General features: G+C 41.4%; 1 long non-coding RNA gene across 1 annotated transcript; it reads right to left on the bottom strand.

The window, feature by feature from the left end:
• Positions 1-2,250: 2,250 nt before the first annotated feature.
• LOC141422643 (uncharacterized) lies at positions 2,251-26,579 on the bottom strand. The gene is made up of 2 exons (XR_012447388.1): positions 26,187-26,579; positions 2,251-5,029 (listed from the first exon to the last, which is right to left on the bottom strand). It is a non-coding gene; the product is annotated as an uncharacterized lncRNA (long non-coding RNA).
• Positions 26,580-27,283: the final 704 nt, after the last annotated feature.

Consider the following 27,283-nt stretch of genomic DNA (forward strand, 5'->3'; position numbering starts at 1 on the left):
AGCAATGGGGGTCTCACTAGTGTGCGGTTCCACCGTTCCCACATTGAAAGACGATTTCCCTAACAGATGGGCTCTTTTGAATATTTATGTCTGGACACATCTGTTCTGGACTTGAAAGTTTAATAAAGCTTTTCATTTTCTGAAGCGCTGCTGAAGCCTGTCTGTGGTGAGCTGACAGCCCTCTGGGGTCAGCTCCTCCATGGTGGCTCTGGGTCATAGGGGTTCAGCTTGGGTCACCCCACTTGGCAGGTAGCCATATCCTCAAAATCACTCCTCCTCCTTTCCCATTGCAAAGGGGAGAATGGCCAAGGGGTAGAGGCAGGTAAGGGATGCTAACTACAAGGACCACTTGAATATATTTACAGAGAGGAAAGTAGCAACAGCTATTTGCAAAGGCAAATGTTGTCCTTGACTCTGTTCTTCCCTGGAGAAGGAAGTACCCTGGTTGCAGTGAAGGATGGAGCAGTCTGGCCCTGCCTAGTCTTCCACTCTCCCACATACTCTGGGGCTCCGGGGAGAGTCTAGGATGGGTAGGAGAGGCTTGGGCTACACTCTTCAGTTGGAACACTGGAGGAGTGTGTCATGAGTACATTCGGCTTAGCTGTGGTTTGGATGTGGTTTGTCCACCAAGGGTTCATGTGCTGGAGACTTGGTCCCAAAGTGGTGCTATTAAGAGGTGGTGGAACGTCTAAGAGCTGGAGCTTAGTAGAAGGTGACCAGGTTGTGGGAACAAGCCTTAGAAGGAATTAATGCTGCTCTCACAGAGTAAGTTAGTTCTTGTGAGAGCAAGTTGTTATAAAAAAACTTGGTCCTGCCCCATCTCTGGCTTCTGGTTTTACAATGTGCATAATCTCTTGTGCACATGATCCCAACCAGAGGCCATCTGCCATGAGACCTTCACTAGAAGGTGAGCTGACAGGACCATCTGACCTTGAACCTTCGACCTTCAAAACTGTGAGCTCAATACACCTCTTTTCTTTTTTTTTTTTTTGAGGTACTAGCATTTGAGCTCAGGACTTTATGCAAGCACTCTACCACTTGAACCAGTCCTGTACCCCTTTTTTCTTCAGTTATTTTTCATATAGCATCTTGTGTTTTTGCTGAAGCTGGCTTCAGACTGAGATCCTTCTACCTGTGCCTATCATATAGCTGGGATTACAACTGTGCACCATCATGGCTGGTTTATTTGTTGAGGTGGAGCATTGCTAACTTTTTGCCCACAACCCTCCCAATCCCTGTCTCCTAAATTGGCTGGGACTATAGGCATGAGCCACTGCAGCTGGCAGCCCCTTTTGTTTACAAAGTGTTCAGGGATTTTGTTATGGTAACAGAAAATGTACTAATCTAAGTTTCTTAGTTCTTGCTGCTGGTTCCCTCCTCTCCTGACCTTGATGGCATTCTCTCATGTTCTATTCACTTAGGCTTTGTTTTAGTCCATAGGATCCCAAGAAAGAATAATAATAACAGGAATAACAATAATATAATTCATGTATCCATTGAATCCTTACATGTGCAAGAACTGTGCTAAAATTTTATCTTTGTTATCATGCCTATTGTCTTCACAATATCAGTAGAGAACTTTTCGTATTTCAAATTTGCGGACGAAGAAACTGAGGCACAGAGAGTTTAGTTGACTTGTCCAAAGTCAACCCACTCTACAGCGAGGCAGCCCGGTTTGAACCCAGGCCATCTTACTAAACTTGTTTTTTTCCTTCCCTGATGAGGGCAGGAAGTAGGCTGCTTACTCTACCCAGCAGTTCAGATAACTGGGTAGCATCTAAACTCCTGTTGCTGCAATACCTGCTCACTGGAATCTGTCAGTCAGAATTTTCCAAAATGTGTGTTTTTGGAATCAATCAGACAATGATCAAGTAACTCCAAATGCTGCTTCAAACTCTGAGGTTGCTTTAAAACACACAACTTCGTAAAGGCTCTGGAGTCCTGCAACAAAGAAACTTGGTATAACACAATATTTCCAAATTTCCTTAGCCATACATTGTCCTTGTCCTTGATATCTATTAACAAGTGCCTCTTACACCTAATACACTAAGCCACTTTGGGAAACTCTGAAGATGAGTGTTGGCTTAAGGTGTTACCTCTCCTAAGGAGACTTGGACTTCACAAAGGTGGAAACTGTCTCAGGGCATCAGGCTGGGAGGGGTTAGAGATCATGCTGGTGGAATTTTAGCTATCATTAGATAGGCTTTTCTTACGGGAGAAACTCCAAAAAGTACTGGGTTATTGTCTACAGGAATTTAAAAATATTTTATTTTAAAGCGGTTTCAAACTTACAGAAATTTATAAAAATAGCACAAAGAACTCCTGTCTACATTCTGCCCTGAGACCTCTCTCAAGTGTTGCCAGTGTCCCCGTAACATCCTTTATAGCAGTGCATCTGCTCCAGGGTCACATGTAGCACTCAGTGTCACACCTCTCTGCGTTCTTTCAGTCTGGAACCAACCATTCCTCTGTTTTTCTTTGACTTTCATGACTTTGAATACAATGTCCCTCAAATTGTGTTGGTCCATTTTCTCCTCTAGAGTAGACCTGTGTTATTTCTTTGGAGCAAGAATATTACAGATTCTGTGTAGGGATGTGATATCTGTTTGGTGTCAACATTAACTTTGATCTTTGATTAAGATGGTGTTCACCAGGCTGGGGGCATAGAGGGCCCGCCTAACAAGCATGAGGTCATAAATTCAAACCCCAATACTACCAAAAAAAAAAAAAAGGTCTGCAGATTTCTCTATTGCTAAGTGACCTTTCACCCCATCCCGTGGTATTTAATAAATGTTTTGTAGGAAGTACCTTGATACTGGGTAAAACCCAATTCCGTTTCCACCTTAAGTCACTAGTTGTGGCATCTCTTTTTCAGATTTGGGTAGCGGGTACCGTCCCAAACTGGCTCCTACTTCTTTTTAAAAATACATCTTTTGATGCAGGCATGGCTCAAGTGGTAGAGCACTTGCCTAGCAAGTGTGAGGCTCTGAGTTCAATCCCCAGTACTGCAAAAAGAAAAAAAATCCTTATTTTTAATTTGTTCATAGTAATTAGGCATATTTATAGGATATGGCATGACATACCCATACCTGGGCACAATGCGTATTGATTCAATTGTGCACACTACAGCGTATCTGTCACTTCAGACATTTGCCATTCCATTCTGTTGGGAACATTTGAAGTCCTATATCCCTTGACGTATCTTCCTCGAGCACTCTCTTAACTCTTTGGCAACACAAAATATCCTAGACTCATCTGCTTTCCTTGCTCTAGTCCTGGAACTAACCATTCCTCCAGGAAGCCCTAGCTCCTTCTAGTGGGGACTTTTACTTACAAACTAAGTCACACCTGTGATTCCAGCTGCTTAGAGGTGTAAGAAGGAAGGTTTCATCTGAGGCTGGCCCTGGGCATAAAAGTGTGAGAATATCTGAAAACTAACCTAAAAGCAAAAAACACTGGGTTGTATGGCTCAAGTGGTAGAATGCCTGCCTAGGAAGCATGAAGTTCTGAGTTCAAAAGCCAGTACTTCCAAGAAAAAAAAAAAAGAAAAGATACTAAGATTGGGGCAATAGATGTGCTCATTATGGGTGGAAAGTCACTGGTCTCAGGTCCCATCAATGGATTGAACTAGGAAATGACGCATTACATAATATGCACACATTTGTGTCTATGTTGATTTCGTATCATGTAGACAGTCTATTTGCATATATTGAAAACCTTGAGTTCATATTGATGTTTCCAATTCTAGTCTAAAACCACAGGATTGCCAGGTGTTGGTAGCTCATGCCTGTAATCCTAGCTACTCAGGAAGCAGAGATCAGGAGGATCACGGTTCAAAGCCAGTCTGGGCACATAGTTTGTGAGACCCTATCTTGAAAAAACCCATCCCAAAAAAAAGGGATGGTGGAGTGGCTCAAGGTGTAGAGCTTGAGTTCAAACCCCAGTATTGCAAATGAATAAATAAAAAAAAAAAAAAAACCGTAGGATAAATTCTAGTTTCCTCCCTTTTTGTTTTTGGGCCTCCTGTTGTGATTTTGAGCAGCCTGGGTTTTCTTTCCTCTGCCCTCCTCTGTGGAATTGAGGCCTCATCTTTTGACTCCTGCAGCCTTGCGTGTGGTCCTGACATCAGCGTGGGTTGGCCTCTCTGGGGCTCCTATTTTATTCAGGCCTTCCTCGGGGTGTTTTCATGAAGGAAGGAGCAGAGGAAGGAAGAAGAGAGGGAAGAAGGCAGGAAGAGAACGAAAAGGAAGGAAGCTAGAAGATATTCTTTTAGGAGGGGAGAGGAAGGGAAGGGAAGAAGAGCCACGTGGATTTTGCAACTTGGTTTTTATACACAAAATGAAGAATTGGGGGATGGTAGTAAACTTGGTATTATTTGATCTGCTGAGATATTAAATTTATTTTTAGTATTCCAGCGAGCAGAACTAAGATCAATAAGGAGAATTACATGGTGACATCTTTCACTACAGTTTGATAACTCTTCTCCAGTCAGAGTTCCTCAGCATCAGAACAGTCCTGGTTACTAGGAGTGAGTTCCCCAGCTGTAGATTGGTTCATTGAGTGACTGTAGAATCATCAGTAGAGTGGCAGAGAAAGGTTTTGCTTGCGTGGAGAGAGAGGTTGGATTGAATATCCAGACTTCTATGTTGACTTAGTGATGGTGACATAGCTGTAGGCCAGAATTTGATCAGGCATCCAAATAACAATGACCCCCCCCCCCACAGGTGGCTGAGGAGGCAGGCAGGACTCCAGCGGTGAGAGTTAGCATCCAGAAGGCCCCCAGAGCCATCCGAGGACACAGCCGTGTGCAGGCGTTCTCCTGGCGTTTGCATGATGAATTTGCATCTCAAGATAAAACACAGTGCCAGACTGAGACAGCTTTAATTCTAGTGCCAACAATCCAACGTTGGCTTCAAAGCAGAAACTAAAAATGTTCTTCTTGGAGTAGGTTTTGGCCTCTGGAGTTCTTTCATTGTTCCCAAATGCACCACATACGGGGGAGCCTTTGTGACTGCCTGACAACTGTAACCTGTCAAACACAACAAGCAAAATTCTAAATGGGTCTCTTCTCAGAAGCCTGTTTGAACATCAGATTTTTATGCTCCTCCCTCTTCATTTGTACAGCCCCCGCTCAGCCAACCCACCCAGAACTTTTCCCTAAAGAAGCTGAAATTTTAACATCTTTTCAAATGCTGAAAGAAACTTAAGTCTTAAAATTCTATAGAATACCAGCAAACATGCCTTCAGCTGCCTGGGAGCAGTGACAGTTCAAAGACCATTTGTTGAGTGCTTTCTTTGTTGCCATCTCTGAACGACACAGCAACTATGCAAGGCTTCTGTGGTTCCATTTCACAGATAAGAATACTGAGATAAGAACAAAGCAATGACAAACTGCAGTATTAGGGTATCTCTACCCTTTCCACTTTCCATGGAGTGCAGTGGCTGCCTTTTTGCTGGGAAGGAGGTGCTGTAAGTCAGAACCATTCGGGACTGGTAGTCAAATCCTAATGGCACCCTGCATCTGGACACTTCTTTAACATTGGTCCCCAAAGCCTGATGGCTTACTAGCTGTTAACAGGTATGTAAAATGCTCCCTCTGCATATGTATTTTTCAGTAGGAAGTGTTTGTGCTTCAGGTAGTCTTTTGTAAGTGCCCATTTTACTTATCACAGCCTTTGGAATAAGCTACTCCATAGCAACAGAAATAATAGTGATTGTTTACAGAGCAAATTGCTATGCGCTAGGCCAGGACCCATCCTATCCCTTCAAACCTTAGCATCAGCTGGTGAGGAAGGTTAATTTGCAGAGGAGGAAACTCGGACAGGCTGTCACATACTCCCTCCAAAAGCCCCACAGCTAGAAAGTGGCAGAGTGAGGTTTATAAATTCAGGGTTGTCTCACTCTAAAGGAGCAATGCTCACTCAGCAAAACTGCCCCTCACAGAGCACTGCCAGGTGGCGGTTATAACAGGTGGCAGTGGGTCACGGTGGGGGGCGGGGCGGGGGGTGAGGGGAAGAGATAGGTTATACAAGAGTTAAAAAAAGTTCTACCAGAGATGTTTTTCATGTGTCTTTTCCAAAGACCAGAGTTCAGATTTATGACACTGGAACATGAGTTGTGGCAGTGTACCATACTTTGGTACTGGTGAAAAAGGTTCCCTGTGATTGAGTTCAACTTACAGTGAGGGGTCCTCTGAATAACGTTCAGACGTGGCAGATGTGATCAAAGCAACCACAGAGTGTACTTGGGAGCTGTGGATTCATACCTTAACACAGTAGTGCCCATCTCCATCCATCCATCCACCCACCTGTCCATCCGTCCATTGCGTCCTTTATCTGCTGTTTGTACAACCTCCTATCCGGGCCTAAAGAGGTGCACCAAAACCAAACCAAACCAACCAACCTAACCAAACCCTTGTGTTGTCATTCGAATCTTGAGTGTGCCCTAGGTTTATATGTGTTGAAGATTTGTTCTTCAGCCTATGGTGCTGTTGGGAGGTGGTGGAACCCTGAGGAGGTGGGGCCTAGTGGAAGGAAGTTAGGTCATTGGCGGTATGCCCTTGAAGGGGATATTGGAACCCCAGCCCCTTCTACTTCCTAGATAGCATGAGGTGAACAGGCTCCACCTCTATCAGTCATGATATGTATGCTGCCACAGACCTAAACCAAAAAGCTCAAGCAACAATTGACTGAAACTGTGAGTCAACAGAAACCTTTCCTCCTAGCACATTGATTACTTCAGGTATTTGTTATAGCAATGGAAAGTTGACTAAACTAACACACTTTGTAAGTAGCTTTAGATCAAATGAGGGAGAGAGAGACACATGCAAGAATAGATAACCACAAGGTAAAGACATGTCTGAGTAAGTAGCAAAATGAATGTTTCAGGTAGTGGTGTTTGCATGGACTCAGATGAGGTAGGCTTTTGAGAATGTGGGGTGGCCATTCTGGCCATTGTGACTAATGCCAGGGACTTCTATGGCACTTGTCAGGGTCCACTTAGTTTGTCTTGATATAGGCTGAGCTGAAAAATGGAACCTATGGTCTGCCCACTGCTGAGATACAGTTTGGGTCTCCTTCAACTCTGGTTTGGAAACGAGAGAGCTTTTAATCTTGAATCCTAGTGTAATGGTCCCATAGAATTAAAAGAAGATGAAACCAGCTAGTAGGAATTCATTTGAGGAAGGACTGTTGCCTTTCATCTCCCACTTTCCCCACTAAAATAGAAGGAACGTTTGTGTGTCCAAAGCCATAAAACTCAGCTACCAAACCGACTCTCCTGCAGCAGATTCCCCTGGTTTTTGTGGCCTCAAGGGCTACAAGGGTTGTCAGTAGGGGACCCAGACACCGAGGGCCCTTGGATGTGAGGTGCAGACATATGTGGTATAATTAGGCAGTCTTTATGAGCAAAGCAGGGAGAAGTCATTAGGGCTGCTGTTTAACAAAGGGAACTTCCTGCTGTACACCCCCCTCCATTAAGGAGCTGCTTTTCAACTGGATTGCACTTCTTTGATCCCCAAGGCCTCCGATGTTTTGCTCACATCCTGTCATGATATTTAATGATGCCTCACATGTGCTCCAGGAGCGTGGCCCAACTTAGCATCGTTTGGGGAAGGCGTTTTAACATGACAAGTTTTACTTGATGTGGTTCCTCACACGGCAAGGTTAGTGAGGTAGCTATGCAGGCGCCAGTGAAAGCCCTGATGTTGCCTGGCAGTAAAACTGGTGGAAAAGAATGATGGAGAGACCAAAATATTGCCAAGTTCTTTGGCAGAAGCTTTGTTTATTATGGGATCCACAGCATCAGCTGGTATGCTGCTCAGGAGAAGAAAGAAAGAATTTGGTCTTGGATGGTCTTTCAAAAGGCTGCAGGGATTATTTCAGAAGAATCTATCTTCGTCCAGCCTGTGTTCCCTGGTGATCCCACACATGAACAGCTGCTAACAGGAAGATTAATAGGTCATAGGTCCTCAGGGATGAGCCTACCCATACTGGATAGATGAATCCTGTGAGATTCTGGTAGGCAGTATTCACCTGTCTGCTTAAAGATCTCTACATACAAGGGACTCCCCCATAGATAGCCATAGACAGCTCAGCCCTGCAGCCACTCTGACGGCTCCTCTGCATTCAGTTATGTTTTGCAACTTTATTATTATTATTATTATTGTTATTATTATGGCTTTTTGGAGACAGGGTCTTGCTATGTCCCAGGATGGCTTCAAACTTAAAATCTTCCTTCATCAGCTTCCCAAGTGCTGGAATTATAGACGTGATCCACCATACTCGGCACCTCTTGGTACTTCTAACATGGGTCTGAGGTCTGCTTGGGCAGCTACAGAGCCGGGCTATCCTTTGTCACATTCTTCACTTGCCAGGTGTCCCTCTGGAGTGTGCTCATTTCCAGGCTCAGTACTTTATTTCTGCTACTGTCCTTGCTGTGTTCTGGTCTCTATGCCCTCACACCTGGTGGTCTTTCTTCAGATGTGCTGACAGAACAGTGTTACCACCCTTGTCTTTGAATGCTGAGTAAATCTTCCCGGCCACTTAGGTAGATGTTAAGCCCAGGTCTCTGTAATGGGTCAATAATTTCAACATAGAAGGCATTAATTTGGCTTTCTGTGAGATTCCAGAGTGAGTCCAAGTCCATGTTCCAAGTGTTGACATGTGTGAGCATTTCTTTTCCCTCTCTGGCTATTTGAATTGAAAGCACGTCAGGGATAACTGTTTGGATCCATCTCTCTGGGCATTTCACCCATGGATGGAAGCATGACGTTCCTAGCTACCTCTTAGTGGAACTGTTCTCAGTCTGTCCCCTTCTTCTCATCTGCATTGTTGCCACCCTGCTTAAGCCCTGCCATTTCTCTCTGGATGACAACCAGACCCAACTAGTGATCTCTCTGTACTAATTCCTATCCCTTTCCAATCTGTTCTCTACACAGCCCCCCAGAGTACTTTTTCTTTTCTGCTTTAAACAAAAATTGTGAAATACATTTCAGCAGCTTTTCATTCACGTTTGATCAAATCCAGACATGTTATCATAGCCTTCAAGGCTCTGCAAGGTCTAGCCCCTGTTTACTTCTCAGGGGACATTTGGCATGTCTCTTTTCCCAACCCTATGCTCTATCCACACCGGCTACCTTTTTGGTCTTTGGACACTGGCTCTTTCTCCCACATCAGGCTTTTACATGTAGTTCCCTTTGTGTAGATTTTCCCCTCCTCCCAGGCCTCTTTGCCTGGCTACCTCCTTTCCATCTTTAGGCCTTAAGTATTAGAGGCTTAAACTATAGCCACAGTGAGGCTCTCTGATACCTGATTCCCTATGCTCACTGTCTGACCTGGCTCTATACTTTACAGGGTTGGTTTTTTTTCTCTTCAGTACTAAGTTTGAATTCAAGACTTTGCACTTGCTAAGCATGCACTCTACCATTTTAGCCATGCCTCCAGCTGCCCTTTACTTTATAGAACTCATCACAATCTATGATTGTATGTTTGTGGGTTTACTTTCTTTTTTATGTCTCCCCACCCTCCAGACTATAACTCCGTCAGGCAAGGGTTTTGTCAACTCTGGTTCCTTGCTCAGTTACTGATGAGTGATGAGAGTTGAATCTGTACTTGCTGAATGAATGACTGCAATGGCATATTTGGCTCTAGTCATTTGTCTGTCAACTTGAATACAGGAGTCATTCTTAAGTTGAAACTTTATGTGTTAGAATATGTTTGAAAGATAAAACAATCTTGCTGAAATAAGCAGCTCTTTATTCTCCAGGTCCCAACAAGACGGAGTTTTACTAGTCTAATCACAGTGTAAATGCAGGCTTCAATTGTCCTGGTTGAATTACAGGTCTTCCTCTTAGACCTATATTACTTTTATTTTTGATGGGATGAGAATAGTTTTTAAGCAGCCCTTTCTTGGGTGTTTTAGTGTCTTATCCAGATTAAAAAAGGAAAGGAAATTTGAGATTTTGAGTACCATTCCTTACTGTAATCCCCAAAGGATTAGGATAACTTCATTTTAATGTAAATTTAATTTCCCTGCAACTCCACCCATAATCAAGGATGGATAGAGCTGACTCTTATTAAACTGGTGCTTTCAGGTGTAATCTTTGGACCGGAAAATCTGTATTAGTACTGAGGACTGCTGAACAAAGTACCACAAACTGGGCAGCTAAAACCAACAGAAATTTGTTCTCATAGTTCTGTAGGTTAGAAGTCTGAAATCAAGGTGTCAGCAGGGATCCGGAGACTCTGATGGGAAATCTTTACCATGTTCTCTTGGTCTCTGATGGCTGCTGAGAGTCCTTGGCATTTGTTGACTCATAGACAGCACTTCAAGCTCTATCTCCATCTTCACATGGCTTCCCCTCTGTCACTGTGTCCATGTCATTCTCTCCTTTCTCTGATAAGTGTGAGTGAGTTGGATTTAGGGCCCATCTTTAATCCAGGATGATCTTCTGTTGAGATCCTTAACTTTGTAAGATCTACAAAGACAGTGAAATGATACCTGCAATCTGCAGATTACATATATGTAAAGAATGTAAATAGTGTTACATTCACAGGTATCTGGGATTAAGATTTGGATATATCTTTTTGGAGGACTCAAAACTCACTGGTGGTATTCAGAGAGTTGAAGACATATGGCTACTTATTGATAAATTCAGGAGTACAACTGATGTTTTGGTTCTAGACAAATGCTTTTTGCACTCTACTATATTGTCTCTTAAAAGAAGAAACTCTTTGACTTCCAAGCAATGATTACAAATCTATATTTTTCTTCTACATTAGAACCTGTAATGACCTGAAAATTGACTGTATAGACCAAACCCACATTAGTCAATCTAGTCCAAATGATGATCAAACTAATTTGTGAAGGTGATATTTCTGATTGGAAAATAAAATAAAGGATCACAAATATATATATTTTGCTGAGCTGACTATGTCTATATGGTAATCATTGTATTGTTTAATGAATAATGACTGCCACTTAAGCTCTTGTTAATTAAAATTATAGTTTTCCCAGCTTTGTCTTGGATGGAAAGGGCTAGGGGCATTTGGTGCTTCTAGCTAGAACCCCATGAGTAGCGGCCAAGGTTGGAATGGTCATTTGATGACAGAGCAGCAGTCCTTGACCACATTCTGCCCCAACACACATCCTAGATATCTATGGCATAAGTGCTTATGAATTTACGTAGGTGTTCACAGAATTCAAACCACTTTGCAGGGGAAAAAAATGCAAATAGAATTACAACCATTTCCCTTCCCTCATTTTCTTTTCTTTTGGTGGGAGAATAGTGTGAGGGACTTGGTATTCATGAAAGTATTTTATAAGCCTGTGAATAAAGAAATCCATCTTTTAAAGATGTAATGCATTTTATAGGCTTTCTTAATCTGTCCTTGCTTTCCTTCTTCCTTATAAAAAATTTAGTGGTGATTAAATTAAAAAGAAAATAGAAGTCATAATAAAATAAAAACTCACAAACTCCATGGTAATTTGTAATTGCCACAGGTATTAATGGTCCTTCCTTACTTGGCACTCACTACTTTCACTCAAGAAAGTATTTGGAAGACAAGTGGCTGGATTGATAAGTACAGCTAATCCATTGCTAACCGATAAGGCTAACTCTCCTCATTGCATGCCATGTAACTGAAACCCAACTTGGAATTCCTTTACCAGTGAGAACTCACCAACCTCAGCACAGCTCAGATGGCTTGCTGCAGCTTCATGCATGAGACTTCCAAGCATGAGAAAGTGTGGCAGAGAAGAAAATCTCTCTTCCTTGTTTTTTCTTTCTCCTAAAGCAAGAAACCTTTCCAAAAAGTTCCCAGAAGACCTCCACTCCCATTTAATTTGCAGAGTTAGGTCATGCTTTTACCATAGACCACTTCTCAGTAAAGTGACAGAATTACAGTCATGCCTAGTGATGAGGACATCGTCTCAGAAATGTGTCCTTAGGTGATGTCATCATTGTGAAAAAATTATAGAGTATACCTACACAACTAAGATAGCGAGGATGTCACTAGGTGAAAAGTCTATGACCAGCCCAGTATATACAGTACATCACTGACAGAAACAGTGTGGCATTTGACTGTACCGCTTAGCTAATCACTTATTTCTAGTAAGGGTATAGGTTATTCAAACAAAGTTGAGATTCCAAAGGAACAAGACAATTTTGTTCACAAGTTTTAGGACATCTAGAAAAAAATGACCTAAAGAATGATAAGAATTTCATGATCTTATATAACAAGAAGACTTCAGTAGGTGGTTTTAGTGTCAGTGGTCCAGCAGCTCAGGAATGTCAGGCTCCTGTTGTCGTCATGATGCTCTTGGTTTTATCTACATGATTGGTTATCTGTAGATGCCACAACCCAAAGTATCGCCCCACATTCACATGCAGGATGAAGGAAAGTCCTTGGCTTGTGATCTCTTTTTGAACACTGGAGACTTTCCCAAGAAGCCACAGTAATCTTTTCCTTATACTGTATGGGCCAGTGACATATGATATGTCTGGGGCCAGTTCTTTTACTGGAAGTGGATGGAAGCAAAATGATTGGCTTAAACTATCGACATTTACCATTCACCCTTGGCCTGGTGTGGAGGGATGGGTGGGGAAGGTCCTTGGCTGAAGACATAGGTAAGGAAGGGTTGCTGCAAACAACTGAAGAATAACACTCAGACGTTGGCAACAAGGAAAGAAAGAGATGGTAATGAGTCTTGGGTAGAGCACCACCCATGAGAGTATTTCTCTAGTGGGAAGCATGAAGCCATATATAAACAGTGTAAATGAGGTAGGTTCATGTTTGATTGGAAAGATTCAAGGAACACAGACTTGTCTGTGAGGAAGACTTGGATTGTTGTAGTCATCTTTAACTCATGGGAGCAGCAACCAGTGACTCTTTTCTCAGAATTTCTTCTTATTTGGACTAGAACCAGAGAGGAATGAAAAAATCCTTTAGAAAGTGTGAAAGCAGGATAGATAAAACTAGATAACAGAGAAGTCAGAAAACATTTGAAAATAAGCCAGAGTCAAGAACTAAAAGTAAAAGAAATCACTAGAGCAGCAAAAGTTAAATTTAATTTTTTAAAGAAAGTACATGCATGCATTCCTTCCATCTCACTCCTGTCTTTTAGATGTTAAGTGTGTTACGATTTCCTTAGATGAGTCTTGGCTCAGTAATTCTCTGACTGGAAAGGAATGCTCAAGGTTACAAGAAACAGACTGCCCGTGTCACCCATGTCTTTTAATTGAAGAGCCACCCTAAGTCCATTGATAACCTCAAAACAGCGAAATGATTGCAGGTTGCGATGTGACTACATACCTAGGGAGAATTTAAAGTGACTCCCCAACCCCTTAGTTTAGATGGTATAAATACTCCTGAGAAGAGGACTGGCTTTTGTGCCCTTAGATTCTACCTCCTTCATGTCAAAGGGTGCTTTCTTCTCTCCTTTTAGTGACCCTCTAATCTATAGCTCAGCTTCCTGATTTTCAGAGGGGAAGGAAGGGGAAGTTCCTTACCCTGCCCCCCACCACTGCTGACAGTACAGAGGTCTTTCCTCTCCTACTCCCAGTTGAGTTGCTCAGAAATTCCTCTGGATCCCCCAGGTCTTCCTCTTTCACTTTTCCATATGATGCCACAGAAAGGGAGCCAAAAGCAAATAGAGGGTTTTTACGATAGCTTTTTATCAGTATATAAGACAGCTAGCTGTGCACTTTTTCTGTAACTGGGTTCAAAAAAATTTTTTTTGACAGTATTGGGGTTTGAGCTTGGGGCCTTGCACTAGTACCATGCTCCCAGCCCAGTTTTGCTTTTAGTTAGTTTTCAAGTAGGGTCTTGCATTTTTGCCTGGGGCCAGCCTTAGATGTAGCAATTCTTCTACCTATAGCCTTCTGCGTAGCTGGGAGTACAAGCATGCACCACCACACTTGACTTATTGAATGAGATAGGGTCTTTCTACCTTTACCCCCCAAGCCGGCCTCCAACTCTGATCTTTCTGATCTCTGCCTTCCAAGTAACTGAGATTACGGACAAGACTGGACCTCAAAGTTTGAAGGCATCCATCTTGACTCTACTCTGTCAGCATTGTAGGGATAAACAGAACTGCTTTTTACCCTCTGGAGTTATGGTAGTTGAGTCACTAACACAAATTGATGATAGACAGATTAATAGGAGAAAAGACATGGGGCATCCTAGGATAAGTGAATGCCCAGTATTCCAGTAAAATTTAGAAGCTTATGACCCTTCTTCATAGGGGACAGGAAGTAGGGGCAGCTATAGTAAGTGATTTTTAGGGGTGATGAATGGGCCCAAAGAACAGACAATAGTAGCCTGGGACAAAGTTTTTCTGGTTTTGGGTGTAATGTCAATTCTAGTCTTCTTCCCTGTTTGATGAGGTTCAAGACAGAGATTGTTTGATTCTAGACAATTACTTTTCTTCTGTGGGGAAGTTCCTTTAGCCAGAAAACAGAACTTCAGAGAAAACTCTACCAGAGGGACAAGAAGAAGGGGCTGGGGTGGTGTCAGAGAGACCTTGGTTCTGTGACTGCTTTTTAATTCAAAGTTCCCCATGGCAAAGTACTGTACTTTGAGGTTTTGCTTTCTGAGCCCCCCGTGCCAAGTAGTTTCTTACCTCAGCAATTTGGCTTCACATGGCAACACTGCAACATGGTGAAGTCTGGCTTGCATGCTGCAGAGGGGCAGAGCCTTGAAACCGAGCAGCGATATGACCCTGAAGAGTCTTTTCACAGCTACAGCCCTAAGTTCCTTGTCTCTGAAATGGGATAATTATCCTCAGCTAGCTAAAAGCCATGCTGACCATACAACGGGAGATGTTTGCACTGTGCGACAATCTCCTCTGTGCCCCTCCTCTAAGGGCTTCACTTGCTTGTTTGGTTGTTTGTTTATTTATTTATTCATTTATGATAGTGCAAGCCGAGTCCCTTTACCTGATGGCCAAGTTCAAAAACAACTCCCTCCCAGACTCTTCCCTCATTAAGATTCACCCAGCACAATGCAAATGGCTCTGGAAGCCTGTCCTCCCTGGGACTTTAATGTGGCAGTTATGAAAGCAGCTCAGACCAAGCTCGATTAGCATAATAATGAAGCTTCAGCTGCAGTGTTAGCATCCTCAAAGGAAATTGCTGGAGTGGTCACAGAGCCTTTAACAAGTGCCACTTTAGGATGAAGAAGGACAGGGTAGGAAATGATGGATGGCTAATGTGGACTATGGGAGGGGGAGTCTTGGAAGGGGTAGGGCAGAAACTAGCAGAAGTGCCAGAAGACTTGTTTGCTGTCCTTTTGCCTTGTTCTCGAGAGGTGTCACAGGCAACCACAGTACTTCCTCTAGTAGTGGCCCTTTGGAAATAAGCAGGTGTTTGTGTTTCTGGAAAAATTTAATGCTAGTGTCTCTTCTGGCAGGAGAAGAAAGAGAAAGTATCTTGCAATAACAGTCAGCTATTTTGGATGTTGGATAACCCCTGAAAATAGGCTGGATGGGGATTATTATCTGTTTTTTTGCAGATGAACATCCATCCATCCATGCATTCACCTATCTTCTGTCTTGCTCCAGAAATGACTTAAGGCAGTTTGCAGATGAAGTGCTCAGTCTTAAAGTCAAGAAGAGGGGTGTTCACGTTTCATATTTAGACTTGGAGCTGAGATCCCTCTTCCCCCACACCATGATCCCAATAGTCACTTTCAAATCCATACCAACAACCACATGTCTGAACTCTTACAGTTAATTGTCAAGAAACAGGTTCAGCTGGGATCCCATGGCTGATCCACACTGACTTCCTCCCAGTTGTTTTTGAGTTGAGGGATCCTCTCTTGGGTATTGAGTGTGCCTCTCTATTGCCACTTCATTGGCAATTGACCCAATTTGGGCAGGTGTAAAAAGTGCAATTTGAGCATTTAAGATGTTGCCTATGTTGCTGAATTTTTAAAAGCCAAAGGGATCAGCTGTTTTCTCATTCCACAGACATGGAAAACAACAGGAAAGCTAGAGCTCTCTCTAGTCATATAAAATCAAGCATCAAGTAAAGGAAGAGTCTGGATAATTCAAGAAAATCTCTTTAAGTCCCTTCCTCTTCATCACCAGCACTTGTGCATAGAGCAGGAAGAAAGAAAAATCTCAACTGAAAACAAGAACTTAGGGTGACAAGCTAGGCCAGTGGCACATGGGCACTAGGGGAGGTAAGTCTTTCTTTAGGAAACTACCCTAATGGCCTATGTAGTGTCAAAGACCCCCAGCTCTAGAGGATGACTTGGAGAGGAGAGACAAAAGGAGATCAGAGCTACTCTACATTATGAAAGTAAGAGGACACAGAAAAGTGGGTGGGGAGAGAGAATGATAATGAGGAAAAGCCCTGGGATGGAACACTGGGATTCTGAGAAGGACAGTTGCCCACTGAGGGAGAACCTGGGGTAGAAATGGTCCAGGAGCCGGAGTTTTTAGGTGTTTGTGGTGCTGTGATCTGACTCCTTCCATAATCCCCAACCTTTAGTAAAAGTCTGTCTTTAGTGTGGCTGGTGTTTTTGGAGGGTTAATGGTTAAGGCACATTCACCTTGGTACAGAACAGGAGTGTGGCCACAGAGGGGAGATGTGACAGTTTGTGAGATTACTAGGAACAGGAAACCTAAGCAAAGGTGACCAAATAAGATCCCAGGGAATCAGCCCCCAATCTTTCAGTGCATGATTTCCTCCCAGATTTAGAAGCAATGAGATCCCAAGGTTTCCGTAGGCAAAATGTGTTTGTTTCTGTTTTCTTCATGTTTTGGTAGAAGTCTGAATTAGGGTGATATCTCCTTCCAGACTCTTATCTTTTCAAAGTCTGTGGCAAGATAAATTGCCAAAGATACCACTTTGTACAATTGTTAAAAAATTGTTTATAAGAACTGTATATTTTTTCATTTAATCTTCATAGCCCACTTTGGGATGGAAGCTGAAAGTCCTGGGAAAACAGGTCTATTGCTATTAACTTAGGATGCTCTCACAAAATGACTTAACAAGTGCTGTAGGTTGGATCTGAAGTATCCCCCAAAGACCCATGTGCTGAAGGCGTGGTCCTCAGCCTGTGGCACTATTGGGAAGTGGTGGAAGCTTTAAGAGGTAAGACCTCATTGGAGGAAGTTCTGTTATTGGGGAATGCCCTTAAAGGGGATATTGGGACTGTGACAACTTCCCTTCTTACTCTCCCCTTGTTTTCTGGCTACCATGAGGTGACAGATTCTTTTGCCACACATTCCCACCATGATGTACCCAAAACAACAGTGCCATGCAACCTCTGAAATCATGATCCAAAGTAAACCTTTCCTCCTTTTAAGTTGATTAATTCAGTTAGTTTGTTACAGTGATGACAAGTTGACTAGCACAACTGGTTGTATATATAAATGTAACACTCAATCTGATGTATGTCTATGCAGGGAAGATAACATTAGCATTGCAAGGCTTTTGGTTGATGGAGATGAGGAGAAGGGTAGAGATTGAAGCTATAGAGTAATTTCTCTTCTGATTTTAAAAACACCTTTCCAGTGTCTCTGTCAGTTGTTTTTTAAGTTTGAAGGACAAGCTAAGAAGGATTAACATATGCAGCCGTACTGGAGCTGTGACCATACGTGGTCTCTCTACATTGTAGTCAAAGAAATAGCCCAGGAACCAAAGGTCAATTTTATAATATTTCTAGTTCTTATCATTTTTCAAACATCATGAGTTGGATGCAAAGCCCCTAGCAACACTTCTACATATTTGCCTTTGATCAAGTCCCACATGCTTTGGCTCGCTAGAGTGACTTTCCTTTAAATTTTCTGAAAACCTACCCACCTCAGTGCTAGTCTCATTCCTTCTATCCTTTTCTACTTTCCACTTCTCCTCCCAATTTTGCTTCTTGAACACTCTAAAGAACAAACCTAGCAAGGCAGAGCTTTGTTCTATGTACACATGTATGTAAAAGGAAAGATGAGACCTGTTGAAACTATTCCAGGGAGATAAAGGAGAATGATGGAGGGGGCAGATTCAAATAGGATATATTGTAAAAACTTTTATAAATATCACAGTGTGTACCTCCAGTACAACAATAATTTAAAAAATGTGGAGTTTTAGAATTTGCTTTTGTGGTAGTGGGAAGAGGAAGGCTGAGACAATTTTGTTTCATTACATTTGCATAAACATTTCAGGGTTATAATAAATGAATGTTAAAATTTAATCCAGTAATATTCTTGATGATTGTTTTGTTGTATATTAATTAGATAATAAATGGTAATGGTTTATACAAATGATGGAACTTATTATTTATTTTTAATACAGAAACTGTATTTTATAGCTATTCTTTCCTGGCTTTGCAAGTTTTCAGTGCTTTTAACTAATAGCTATACTGTTGACTCTTTGCCTGACACAGATCTAGCTTAATTCTTTTCTTAGGGACCCAAAACCAGAATTTGTTAAAAGACAAATTCTGAAAGCAAATTCCTCAGAAATGATGACTGCAATGATTGTACTAGTCTTTTATGACCTAGGGTTATAGATTGTTGTACAAACATTTCTTTTGCTTCCAGAATATCTTAAAAAATAATTAATGCTGGTTTGCCTTCAAGATCAGCCATAGGGTGGCCCACTGGTGTGATGTGATTTGGAGATGGACAGAAAACTCTCCTGTCCCTTGCATGCCACCTCCTATTTGCTGAAATGATTTTACCATTCTAAGCATTTTCTGAGCTGGAGGAGAGGTAGTACTTTGACTACTGTCATCTTAGCATCTTCAAAGAACAGCTGAGTAGGGAGGTGTTTTAGGCTAAGTGGGGGATATTTAACAGTCTTCAGGCAACCGGATTCTGGGTACTCATGCCTCACTTTCTAGGAACTAAGTGGACAGGCTTTTGCCAGCTCTGAAAAATAGACATGAAAGACATGACTTGTTGGATCGTGTGGGTGGACCAAGGAGATAGACCGAATGGGAATTTGGTTGGGTTTTCTTTGGCTTGTCAGACAAACATCTGAGCAATTCAGGTTGCTGATGTGTCTTGCAAGACTTGGTGACTGTCCCCTCTCCCCCAGCTGCAGGCAGGGGCACTTGCAGTTCCCTTGCAGCTAAGGGGTGTTGTCCATTTACCATGGCAATGTGGAACTTCAGGTCCAATAGTTTTAACCAACTGAATAACAATAGGAGGAAAAAAGTTTAAAGTCTTACCCAGAGCCTAGTCTGGCTGTATTTTCTTATTTCTCTTTTATGTTTAGCACTTTTGTCTTTGCAGATAATCCAACACTACTTTTCTTCCCACCTTCTTCTGCTCCCAAGTTGTTATTTAAAGCCCAAGGGCTTCTGGATACCTCCTCTCTGCCTCTGAGCGGCAGGGAGGGCAGACAGAGTTCATGGGGTCAGGTGTTCACTGCCATTCTTCCCGACAAGGTCGGGCAGGCTCTCTCCTCCCAAACCTCAGAGCTGGGGCTGATGAGCAGCTATGTCAACTACTTCCTGCCAGAATGGCCCCAATTCTTTCTGGAGTGAAACTCACGCACCTTGGGTGGGCATCAAGCAGAGGAGAGGAAGGAGGGGAAAACTGCTGGGGGTTCCATCAATTAATTAACATCATATAAAATCAAGGGGAGGGGGAGCTCTTGAACTTGATATTCAAACTTATGCAAAAATCATATGTAGATTATCCTGGGCTCAGAATGGAGAGTCTGGCATTTTTCTTAGGTAGGAATTTAGTGCTGTTGAATTACATGGAGAACTGGGAGTGGAAATATTTTGAATTAAACTGTTAAGTCCTTTATAATCTGGGTCCATGACAATAGTTACTACTTACAATTTGGTGAGGAGAGGGAAGACTTGCTTCACTTGCCTGTATTGCTGTATTCCTCAGACATTTTGAGTTTGAGGGCTCCAAGGGACCTATCAGTCATTACCATTATATTTGGTGCACCCAGTAATTCTGCATTTCTACTTAAACCTTTTCACAGTAAGTACCAAGTAATCGTGCAAGATGTTCTGGGCGTGAGGTTTTCAGAGCTACAGATGGATTTGAATCATGACAGTAATGAGCCTTAGTTTTCTTGTCTGCAAAATGGAGATAGTTGAATCAATCCTATCAGGGCCTTCGATGAGATATTGTATTTGAACTTATAGCATGTTGCCGGGCATACAGTAAGCTCTGATGATTAGCTAAATCTGATTCAAATTTTAAGGCCCATGAAGGTCCTCCTTCATGGACTTTTTATTTCCACCACAGCTTGAAGTCATCTCTTCATTCTCTTGAGGTAGTAGCTGTAGAATTCATCTAGAGATTAAAAATGCTTGGCTTCATGATTTGTCTTTTGTTGTTGTTTTATTAACTAACCCTGCATAGCTATTTAATTAACTATTCAAATCTTTATTTCTTGTCTTCCGAATTTGACTTTAAGTCTTTGAGGGTGGAAATTTTTTTTTTTAAGCTTCTGGAATCCACCTGTGCAACAAATACTTGATCACACAGAACCAGGAAGGAGTCACACCATTAAACACTCAGAAGTAGTCATCTAGATCCTAGAAAAGGCTTCTTCTCACAAAGAACCTATATTCTAACGAGAAGGCAACCTCCATGTGTGCCCCCTCTTGTTTACTGTCTCACATACTCTGTTTTAGTGAAGAACAATAAAGCCCAATGCTATTCCACACTGTCAATCAGAGAAGTTAATAACAGCGGCCATAAAACTCTTGGAAAAGAAATGAAGAAGTGGAAACTCCTTAATTAGATCCTGCTTATTGAAAAGGTGGCATCAGGAATGACACTTAGTCCTCTTTACCCCTCCTCCTCTGATCTTATCAAGCCTTGTAGAGCAAGCTGTGGCTTAGCCACTGGAGTCCTGTTCTGAGCTCTAGGTCCCCAGGTTTCAGGGCTGAAGTACTGTCATGGTAGACTCCTACTTTCTCCTGAATTAAAGCAGAGAATTTCAGCTGTAAAGATCAGGGGGACATTGCTTATTGAGTGAAACACTTTCACATGTTGCTTTGTGCTCTGGAGAAATCTTAGGGAGTAGATTAAAAAGTCTCTGCAAAACTGTTTAGCATTTTAAACACATACACACACACACACACACACACATACACACACACACACACACACACACACAATTTTTCCCTCTACTCATATTGCAGTGAACAGGCTTATCTTGTGGTTAAAGTGATACAGTCTATATTTGGGGCAAGGCCTCTTATTTTCTACACAAGTTCCAACATGAGACCAGAAAATGTGAACAATTACAAGAGTTTCATATTTCTCCCAAGTTCACTGTGGGAATGAGCAAAATTGCCAGAACCCCAGTTTTATATCCTTGGTAGAAACAACTGAATGTAAAAACAGGTCTAGAAAACTTGAATGGCATTGACAGTACTGAATTCTTCACGCACAGTTGTTGTGTTTGCATGCAAACATGGATTTGTCTGAGGATGGGGTGTTCACAAGAATTCAGACTCAATGACCAAGGCATGTTGATAAACCTGGTGTCTTTCATACCTTGTCCTTGGGTTGGCTGTGACCTGTCCTCTACTTCTGGACCAGTGTTTGGCACCAATTCTCAAAGCTACTACCCAGTGGGTTCATTTTTCTCTTTCTGTTTACTCTCCTCCTTCTATTCTTTCTCTTTTGCTTCTCTTTTCTCTGCCTCTTTGCTTTCCTTCTACTTCTCTTCCCTCTCATCTCTATTTCTGTCTTTCCTTTCTTCCTTGACTCAGTTGCTCAGTGGTAAAATATGTTTTTAGCATGTATGAAGTGGTGAGTTTGATCCCTAGTATCACGAAATCAAAAGCAAGAAAGAAAGCAAGAAGGCAAGAAAGAATGGCAGGTTTCAAACAGAGTTCTCATAAAAGGAAGAACAACAAAAGAAAACCATGACATTGATGACATTGATGATTGTGACCACATTTTAGTCAGGTTTCCTAGAGCCTAATTATATAAAGTTGTCCTCCTCTGATCCCATAACAATAGTCTTGAATAAAACTCTTTTACCTGCTATACTGTCCAGGTCTGATTATCTTTGACAATAGCTAGAAACAAAACTGCACACACACTTTTGCTCCAGTGGAATTAGGTAAAGGAGTATTTTTTGGTGATTAGAGCTGTACAGTAAGCAGTGACCCAGGATTTCATATGGGTCAGGCAGAGAAGGAACTGATTTAATTTTTAGTCCTTTTCTGAGAGTAGCTGAGCTGATAAAAGAGGGAAAAGGAAAGTGACATTGGGTGTGGTCAAATGATGCTAAAGATCAATGGGGTTTTTTTTTTTCCTGCTGAGGAAAGGAATTGAGAAAACTTACAGTAGGTTGTTAATGACAGGCAATCCAAACTCTATTGCACTATGGCATTTTGAAACTATCATTCTAAAAGTGGAATTCGAACTAGGTTATTTTTGTTTTAAGAGTGTATCAACTTACTTCTGTTTAGAAAGTTAGAATATTCCCTGTCCATAAAATCAGACCTGGGGATCTATTTTTGAAGACATTGAAAAATCTTATGCACCAGGCTCTGTTTTGTGGGCTTTTGATTTTTAGCAGTTTTTGTATGATGTGCCTAGACTTTCTTTTAAAATGGATCCCCATGGGTCCTAGAAGCTGTGGCTTGATTCCTTTCATGAATTTTGTAAGTCTTATTCATCTCCTCAAATATTGCTTCTGCCCATTCTTTCTCCTCTCCTCCAAATGTAATAACACATTCAAGACCTCTTTTTGTTATATCCTTGATGTTTCTGACCCTTTGCTTTTGTATTTTTCATCATTTAATGTTTTCATTTTCATTCTTCTTACCTTGTATTTTAGGTCACTAATTCTCAACTGCATTTCATCAGCTGTTAAACTCACCCATTGAGTGTTTAGTTTCTGTAATTGTGGTTTTGGTTCTAGAATTAACACTGAATTCCACCCACCTTCCCTCCCTCCCCTCTTTTTCTCCTCTTCCTTCTCCTTGTTTCTCTCTTTGTTTCTCACCCATCTCTGCAGTACTAGGGTTTGCACTTGCTAGTCAGGCACTCTAGGGCTTGAGCCACTTCTTCAGCCCTCTCTCTTTCTTTTAAATTTTTATTTGTTTATTTTTTGAGAAACAGTTTTGCCATGTAACCCAATTTAACCTTGAACTCATAACCCTCTTGCCTTTGCCTCATCAATGCTGAGATTATAGGTGTGTACCACCATGCCTGAATTCCTTCTTTCTTTCTTGTTTTTTTTTTTGGCAGTACTGGGGTTTATGCTCAGGGCTTTGTGCTTGTGCAAGCACTTTGGGGACTTGAGCCATGTCCCCAGCCTTTTTAGCTTTAGCTATTTTTCAGATAAGGTCTCAAGTTTTTACCTGACAGGTCTGGGGACTATGATCCTTCTATCTATGCCTTTAGCATAGATGTGATGACAGGCACATACCACCTCACCTCCATCTTGTTTTGTTGAGATGTTAACTTTTTGTCCAGGCTGGCCTCTAACTGAGATCTTCCTAATCTTTGCCTTTTGAGTAGCTGGAATTATAGGTGTGAGCTACCACACCTGGCATTGAATTCTTATATAGTTTCAATTCTTTCATGAAATTCTATATCTGGTAATTTAAGTTTTTAGCATACTAGTTGTAGTTATTTTGAAGTCTATACTTGATAATTCCAGTATTTGGATTTTCTGTATGTTTATTTTTATTGTCTGATTTTTTTTACCTGGATTTTGATTATTTATCTTTTTGTTTGCATGATTGTTTTTGATTGCATGCTGGGCATCCTGTATGAAAAACTTGACAATTTGAGGCTCTGGGTCATGCTTCAGAGCACTCTAGTCTTTGAGCAGCAGTTACACCAAGGGCTAATTAATCAGGTATTGAGTTGGTTTGACTTCATTCTTTGTGAGGGCTGGCCTATTTCTGATTTACTCTTTGTATTTACTGGAGCTTCTCTATGTTAATGGGTTATTTTAATCTATTTTGTGTTGCTATGATAAAATATAAGAGGCTGGGTACTTTATAAAGAGATTTGTTTAGAGGTTCAAGAGCATTGAACTGGTAAGGGCCTTGTGGCTCAGCTCTGGTGAGGGCCTTGTGGTAGAAAGCATCACAGTGGTTTGTGTGCCTGCAGAAGAAGTCACATGAAGAGACAAAAAGGAAGAGACCAAGGAGGGGCCAAGCTTCCTGTTGTAAACTCATTCTGGCAGGAACTAATCCACTGCTATAAGTCCTGACTCATTCTTGCAGGACAGCATCCATTCATGACCTGATTACTTTCCACTAGCCCCCACCTCTTATAGGGTTTACCACCTCAACACTCCCACACTGTGGACCAACCAATGAGCACATGAGCCAATGGCCATATAGCACAGACTTTGAAGTCAAACTTGACTTTCCAACCCATGGGATTGTTTATTGCTCCTGCTCATCTTTTCAACCTATCATTGTCTTTTACTTTTACAGCTAGCAATTGACTCAAGGGAAGAAAGGACCATAACATAGCAGGATCACCTGTTTTTACTTCCATTCTTTTCCAGATCTTTGATCCCTCACACTGCAAGAGAATTCATCAATCTATTTCATATGTATATATATATATACATATATGTACATATGAAATAAATATCCTATCAACCATATTCTCTTACCTTCATCTCCTCCAATCACCCTTCTCCTTCCCACAAGTACCACTCTATCCTGTACCTATTCTACAGTCTTGTCTTTCATTTTTAATTCCAAAGTCAGTGTTCAAAGGTGGCTTCTCAAATTTTCACTGTCTTGATAACCCTCCAAAGCTGACAAATAGACTTTTTTGGAGAAACACTGTGTTCAGCCTTTCTAATTTGTCTCAGTGGAAATTTTGGTTCAAACAAACCAATTTGTCAATGCTAAAAATGTAGTTGTAATAGACATGCATTATTTATCTTAGTTATCCCCTACAACAACTCTATAAAGAAAGCATTATTATTATTATTATTGTTACTCTCTTTCTATAGGTGAGGAAAGTACTCAGAGAGTTAGGTAAAAGGTCAGGTCACTTGTTAGGGAGTAGTTGGGCTGGGAATTTGGGAAGTCTAACTTGGCTTTCTTCTCCTTCCCCTTCCTCCCCTTTCTCCACCACCTCCTCCTCCTTTTTTTTTTTTTTTAAGACTACATTGTCTAGCTGACCTTGAACTCACTATGTAGCCCAGGCTGCCCTCAAATTCTGGATCCTCCTGCCTTATCCTCCCAAGGGCTGGGATCACTGGTGTGTACCACCATGCCTGGCCAAGAACTTCCTTCTTAACCTGTTCAAAATATATTGCTTCTATATGCTGTAATTAACAAAGTTTTTTTTGTATTTGTATCACCTGTTTTATTTTATGTTTTACTTTGCTCCTTTATCAATACAATATTTCTTGTCCTATCTGTAATGTGCAAATTGGGACTAATCTGAAGCCAGATAAAATTTTAATCATCACAAATATTTCAATGTTTTCACTCAAATGTGGAATATAGACCTAAAAATATGATATGACATGATTGTAAAAGGAAGACTGTTTGGGTTAGGCGGGACCAGCGGTGGGTGGAAGGGGAAAGGAGTAACGAGGGTGAATATGATAGAAGTTTGTTATATATATGTATGAAAATAGCACAATGAAAGTCATCAAAATCTGTTAAAAAGGAGAGGGAGGAGGGTAGCTGGTTTAGAAAGAGTAATACTGATGAGGTGAATTTGATCAAAGCACATGTTGCAAATATCACAACAAAACCCTTTGTACAGTTAATTTATGCTAATAAAAATTTTTGTCATCAGATTATCTTTTTAAAAAGCTGTATTATTTCCCTCCTCCTTTCCTTTCTCCCCTTTTCCTGCCCCTCTGTCCCTCCGTCTCCTTATTAACTTCAATTTTGGAGGTATAAATAAGATATCTCTGGTGTTGGGGTTAACTTTATCTAGAATAGAAAGACTTGGGTTCCACCTAATCCTAGGCACTGCTGGAAGTCTGGAGCAGTGTCTGGCATTTCTGCAGATTCCCAAAGCGTTTGTGCTCCTATGCTCGCCTCTCACTCTGACTTCCTTCCCATTTCTGCAGAACTTCTTGCTCTAATGCATATCTTGCTGCATTTATCTCATTTTCTGTCTTACATCATCATGCACATTGCAGGCAGCCCCTATTCTTTCTCAAAAACTTCCTCTAATCCTAGGCTGTCGCTTACAGCAGATGTTATCAAAGGTTTAGGATCACATTGCAAATTACAGACAATACTTACTGATTGTTACGCTCCCCCTTGGCCTTTCCATCATGGGAATTTCTCTTCAACTTTCCTCCTTACTTACGTCTTCTTTCAACTGAGCCTCCTGTTTCTTCACTTTTTCTCCATTTCATGTTCTGCAAATCTCTCCTTTTAGGTATCAGTAAGCAGCCACCAATCAACTCCTTAAGTATCGCTACTTCCCTAGCTAACGCAATTTACCTGCTATTTACTGTAGCTATTTCCAGGGAGCCTCTTCTTTCAAATTTGGTGCCTTTTAGTTTTCCGACTGAAAGATATTTTCTAAGAGAAATCCTGGCTGCCTTTTAAGTTTCCTGGCTCAAAATACACTTCTCTTATAAAAATAACAGTTTTCTTCCTTCCTGTTACATCATCTGTATGAGGTTCATATCCATGCTGTATCTGTTTATTTTATTTTCTGTTGGCCTCTGGAAGTAAGATGATATATAGTATAAGCTTCTCATGTTAATTCAGTTGATATTTAACTCTTATATTGTGTTTTTCTTTTAAAAATCAAATGAGTTGTTCTGTCTTTAGCAGAACAAATGAATAAAACCACTTTTATCTCTTTTCACAAACAGGATTTTATTTTATTTTATTTATTTATTTTTTCCCCCTTTTATTTTTATATATATTTTTTCAACTTGATTCTCTCTCTTTTTTTATTGTTTTATTATTCATATGTGCATACAAGGCTTGGGTCATTTCTCCCCCCTGCCCCCACCCCCTCCCTTACCACCCACTCCGCCCCCTCCCTCTCCCCCCCACCCCCTCAATACCTGGCAGAAACTATTTTGCCCTTCTCTCTAATTTTGTTGTAGAGAGAGTATAAGCAATAATAGGAAGGAACAAGGGTTTTTGCTGGTTGAGGTAAGGATAGCTATACAGGGAGTTGACTCACATTAATTTCCTCTGTGTGTGTGTGTGTGTTACCTTCTAGGTTAATTCTTTTTGATCTCACCTTTTCTCTAGCTCCTGGTCCCCTTTTCCTATTGGCCTCAGTTGCTTTTAAGGTATCTGCTTTAGTTTCTCTGCATTAAGGGCAGCAAATGCTAGCTAATTTTTTAGGTGTCTTACCTATCCTCACCCCTCCC

This window comes from Castor canadensis, chromosome 4 (genome assembly GCF_047511655.1).
Source record: "Castor canadensis chromosome 4, mCasCan1.hap1v2, whole genome shotgun sequence".
NCBI classification, from domain to species: Eukaryota; Metazoa; Chordata; class Mammalia; order Rodentia; family Castoridae; genus Castor; species Castor canadensis.